This window comes from Aegilops tauschii, chromosome 4, assembly GCF_002575655.3.
Source record: "Aegilops tauschii subsp. strangulata cultivar AL8/78 chromosome 4, Aet v6.0, whole genome shotgun sequence".
NCBI classification, from domain to species: domain Eukaryota; kingdom Viridiplantae; phylum Streptophyta; class Magnoliopsida; order Poales; family Poaceae; genus Aegilops; species Aegilops tauschii.
This window is the reverse complement of record NC_053038.3, coordinates 419,118,701-419,124,370: the sequence shown is the minus strand read 5'-3', so window position 1 is coordinate 419,124,370 and position 5,670 is coordinate 419,118,701. Positions and strand designations below refer to the sequence as shown.

At 42.0% G+C, this 5,670-nt stretch overlaps 1 non-coding gene and 1 pseudogene across 1 annotated transcript; both read right to left on the bottom strand.

The window, feature by feature from the left end:
• Positions 1-343: 343 nt before the first annotated feature.
• On the bottom strand, positions 344-5,206 carry LOC109744707 (uncharacterized; annotated as a pseudogene).
• On the bottom strand, positions 2,114-2,204 carry LOC120963626 (small nucleolar RNA Z223). Its single transcript, XR_005755382.1, has one exon. It is a non-coding gene; the product is annotated as a small nucleolar RNA Z223 (small nucleolar RNA).
• Positions 5,207-5,670: the final 464 nt, after the last annotated feature.

The window sequence follows — 5,670 nt, the reverse complement described above, 5'->3', positions numbered from 1 at the left end:
CAAGCTGACGTGGATAAGATTCAGCCCGGTCCGATTAGGCGTTTATATGGGCCGAGCCCATTAATTCAGCCTTTTTACTATATATTTTTTCTGTTAATTTTCTCTAGCTACAAGGACCTGGCCCAACAATTTGGCCTCTTTTATTTTGGGCCATGGCCTTCTTAGTTTTTCAATCTATATTTTTCAATTTGGTCCCACAAGTCAGATGGGTCCCACTTGTCATAACCTCCTATATTGGACCCACATGTAAAAAATGTGAGCATTGTTTAGATTATTTGCAGAAATGGGTCCCGCTAATCAGGTTTCCATTTCACACGTCTTCAAATCACACAAATAATCAATATTTTAAATAGAACAGAACAAATGGAGAATTTCATAGGCCTGGAGCTCATGTACATAGTCTATTACAATCTGTGCATAGTCTATAACAACCCAGATATGCCTACTATTACAGTACTATAATATTTAGTTTATTACAGTCAAACAGAACAAATCATTGCTGCGTAGGGCTACACGCCGCTTCGAACTTGAAATTTCCAAGGCCTCGAACTCCTGTAAAAGGGTGAACACAAAGGCATTAGAGTACCATTTTCATTCCTGGAGTAGATATTCAAACCTCCAGGTTTAGTGTATATACAATCTAGAAAATATATATTTAACAAAATTTCACAGAAATGCAGATTTATGGATCGAATGTATGATAAAGCAACAGATTCAAACAACTTCAAATGACTAGATGTTTTAGAGACCAATTATATCAGAACACTAGATGTTTCCAATGCATATTCGCAGAACCTCGGCATACTCACAAAATCTTAAATCAATCCTAAATCAATGCTGCCTACAAGGAACACTCATCAGTCTCATGTTTTGAAAAGCAACGTGGGTGAAACCAAGTCAAAATAAGGAGCATAACAAATTCATGTCAACAAAAATTAGCTTGTGATCCATAACACATTATTTATTCTTTACAAAGTAGAATTTCCGTAGATATCATTACCAGACACCAAATAGAAAGTAACATGTACAGAATGTGACAGCATTTAGTTCACTTTATTGTACAAGTTGGGTCCAGTTTACGCGGTTGCACAAGATGCATTTGTTAACTACGAAGAGAATGACACTATTATGCGAGATAATTGTTGTGTTGCTAACAATCACCATGTAAGAATGTTTTGCTGTACTAATACATGAACATCAAGTGAGAGTTGTGTTTTGTTCTTACCACAGCGGAACAATTGAGACAATGCCCGATTCGCCTTGCTTCTCCACAAGACTCGACCAGCAGCACACATCCTTGAAGGAACCAGTGGTGTTGTTTGCTCCCTTGGCCCAGCTCCTTGCTGCGGAGGACGGCCAGGACTTGGATGCGGAGCCCGCTGCACACGGCATATTGTGTCACTACTTGCAGCAACAGAAGGAACTCACATATCATAGAACTTGCAGCAAGTTAAAAATGTAATAGGACCGATATATGTCTACGAAGCAATAGGTCAACTAGAGATTCATGTCTACAATTTGCTAGAGAAGAAAATAACAAGTAGACTGATATCAATCAGACCCTTTAATTTTAAAGAACATGGTTTCAATTTGTTCTTTGCATATTACATCATTAGTTCTGTTGCAGGGTTCTGGTACATCATGATCTACATGCACATGAGAGAAATAGACTTGGCGCACATGAGATGAGGGTGGAAGGAGGAGCAGGGTATACCTTAGGTGTCCAGGTCCTGCAGCTCATCACAGATGTTGCAGGCTCGCTGGCATCGACAGCCACCGCAGCAGCAAGCTGGGTGACATACAAACTGAAGTTGCGTTCATTCAGTTGCAAAACAACAAAGTTTGCTAGTTCCTGTCCATGAACAATCACACACGCATCACTTGTACAGCAGCAGGAGCAAAATTGATATGAGTTAGGGGAAGAGTTCGACTAGTACAGCCAGCGGAGTTCAACTAGTACATCGCAGTACACATGAACCATCTATTCCACAGCACAAGAGTAAAATCTTGCTATAACCAGTAGATTATCCCCTAACAAAAGCTAATTAGGCTCCAATACACAAGGCACAGCAAGCACAGACTAAATAAGCCACGGCCATAATACATGAGTACTAAACAGATCTTGTATGACATGTTTTTCAGTCATGAATTTTCAGAAGCAGAACTGGCATGTTTGTTGAAAGTGTTTATCATCACAGCCATGGTCAAACAGAACACATGAATCTAAAAGAATGACAATAATGAGAGTGGCTCTTTTTGGCTCATATTAAGAAATTCAACCATGTTTTCCCTTGTCCTTCATGAATTAACAGAAAAGTAACACAAACAAACAGGTCTACAAAACAGAACTTAAATTACTACAAAAAACAAAATCTGACAAAAGACAGAAAAGGAACGACACTAACAGTAATACATGAGAACATCCCTCACAAACTCCCATTCTTTTAAGCAATGCAGAGGAGCTTTATCCACAGGACCAAAAGAAGAATACAGATGATACATGAGGCTGACAATGCAATATGTTTGTAGAACTATGGGAGAGTTTTAAGAATTACAGAGGAATTTTATCCTCAGGAAAAACAGAGCATGGCAGATAAATGCATGTGTTTCTGGAACTACATGAGACTTAGAAGCACATTCACTTTAGCGACTCATCTTTTCAAGCATTCAATCAAATGGCCTTATAATACCAGACAAAGAGGAGTTGTAGTGGTATGCACTTATCACATATACAGGAACCATGCTTAAAATCCACACGTATATATACATATCCCAATAGAAAAGAGCTAGTAAGCAAACTAGTAGCCGTGCACTTGATGTCTTGTACTAACAGTTAATAACACATAAAACTGAACTGCAAACGTGATCACAACCAAGTATTTAACCAGTTTGCCGCCAAGTTTAAGTTACTACTAACTGGAAGTGAATAATAAATTATTAAAGATAATGAAGTTAATCAAACAATTTTTACACATGTATAATGGCGTGAATAGAGCAATAGAGCAATGCCCAATCCTTACACATGTATAATGGCGTGAATATGCCAGTTAGACCTAGATGTTACTAGCAAGTGTTCTTTGCAGAATTAATGAATAAGTGTAGTTTTTCTGACTAGCCAGAATTAATCTTTGTGCATACATCCTGCCATGCTGTTCCTTGCCAAATAAGCTCCCAAAAGCAGTATTAATAAAATTGAAACAGAATAACACTTAGAGGACTACAGGAACCACAACAAGAAATTTTCTGTTGCGAGTAAGCTGCTTGCCGTTGTCCATTTGCTCCCACCAAGTCAACCTATTATACATCCCCTGGTCATCAGCGAATGGAGTTCCCTTCTTCCAGTGGAAGAAGTGGTATGTAATCTGAAACAAAAGTTCAATTAGGAAAGCAATGACAATAGAGAAATAATTTCTAGATAGTATGTTTCATGCTATAATCTTATGAGAAAAATAGCAATAATTTGTACTTCCATAATTGAGGTTGGGCCAACAAGAACTGCAATATTTACTGCCAGAATGATTTCATGAATTTTGCCACTACATTATTATATTTAAAGAAGCAAAAGAATGATTAAATGCAGGCTATTTATTTGGCTATTATGAAACAGTAAACCTTCAAACTAGGGTTGCGTTTGGATGCAAAGTATTTTTGCAGTTTTTTGGGAATACCGTGGTTTCAGAAAAATACCTTGGTATTAAATACTTTGAGGTGTTTGGATGAAAGAAATACTGTAGTTTAAGATACTGTAGTATTTCTCATACCGTGGTTTTCTTGCAGTATCTAAAAAAGAGGTCCGGACCTCTTTTTTAAGAACTGAACCAAGCGATAAGTCAGCGCCTCCGACTCCTCATCATTATCTGTAGTTGTAGTGTCATTTATATCCTGATTATTAGGCACTTTTGGTTAGGTGATTAACTTGTGTTTCGTTGGTCTCTCAAGTCCATGTTCTTCTGGCCGTTGTTGCCACAGATTCCTCCGTCTGATCAGCGATCTAGCATGCATCTATTGAGTCGCACTAGCATCTAGAAGTGCCCGAGAAGACTTGGCTTGCATGGCATGGCTGCATGCATTGGACGACCAATTTTACATGCTGATCAGCTACCTTAAGTGTAGCTGAGTTAGTTGTAGTCAGCCAAAAATTACGAGAAAACAATATTTGCCAAACGAATAGGTGGTTTCCACAAAACAGAGAAAAACTATGGTTTAGACAAACCAAGGTATTGATTGCCCTCTCGTTGAGAAACTGAGCTTTTGGATTACCACAGTTTTAAAAAGAGAGTGCTGCCAAGCTAGGCCTAGAATACACTTTATTAGTTGGCAGGATTGGCGAATGCATCATAGCAATTTGTAGCTAGGGGAGGCGAAGGGTGGGCAGATGCGAACGATCTACCCCAAATCCTGACCGCACGAAGCAAGCAATCGAGGTAAACAAACATGAATTGAGGTAAACAAACACGATCCACGGGAGTCGAGGACATGTAAGGGAGGGAGGGAGGGGAGGGGGAGAGGCGGGTACCGCGAAGTGGCCGAGGTTGACGAGCGTCCAGGCCATGCCGAAGATGGAGAGGATGAGGAGCCAGGAGACGAAGATGATGAAGATGTAGGTGGTCCAGACCCCAGGTACATGAACCACTCGGTGTTCTTGTTCAGATCCGGCGGGGGCACCGCCTGCACGTAGAGCTTCGCCATCGATCCCCTCGCCCTACCGGCGCGCGCATGCTGCGGGGCGGTGGCTCCTCCCGTCCGACTCGGCGTCCCGGGAGCCGCGGGGTAGGGCGACACAGAGGAGTCAAGGGGTGGAGGAAGGTGACGATTTGGGGCCCCTCTCGATCTGGATCCTGAAGCTGCTGCTCGCTTCGATTTGGGGCCTCCCTCCCTCCCTCGCGTGCGGTATGGAGATAGGGCGAGGGGAGAGGGGCGGCGGCGGCGAGGTCGCCGGTGACGGAGCACGGCGGCGGCTGTGGGTAGGGTTTGGGGTGGGGCAGAAAGAGCTGTGGGCATGGCGGATTTGACGGCGGCGGGGGGTGGGTGGGTGGGTGCGGCGGATGTGGAGGAGAGGGGAGGAGGGCGCCGCCGCCGGCGATGGGGAGCTAGGGTTAGAGAGGGGTGGCGGCGTCGATCTGGATCGGGGAGAGATAGAGAGGGAGGCGGCGGGCGGAAGGAAGGGAGGAGAGGTGACTGAGGTGATCCGCGGTGGGTTTCTTCAGATGGATGAATGGATGGTGGGATTGCTAGCAATGGATGGTAGGATGTCTGCCATGTCATCGATCCGTGTGATAGATGGTTCCACCAATCAGATTCTAGCTTATGTAATTGTGTTTTTCCTCTTTTGTTTCTTTTATACTCCAATATTGTGGGTAAACACTCGACATATTAGCCTCATGTTGTATGTTTAAATGACCCAATATTGTGTTCATATGTGTATTTTGGGACGACAAACAATGTTGATTTGAGGGGGTTTTATTTTCTTTACACAAAAAATCATTTTTCAATTTTTGGAGTGCTAATAATCGGGTTTTTTATGAAGGACCTATCATATATTTGTTGCAAAATTGGACAAAATTGTTTTTCTAAAATACTAAGCCATATTTAATGAATAATTGACCAAATAGTTGGGTGTCAAAAGATTCGAGCCACCTTTCGTGAAAAAGACAAATTTCCGCCGATTCA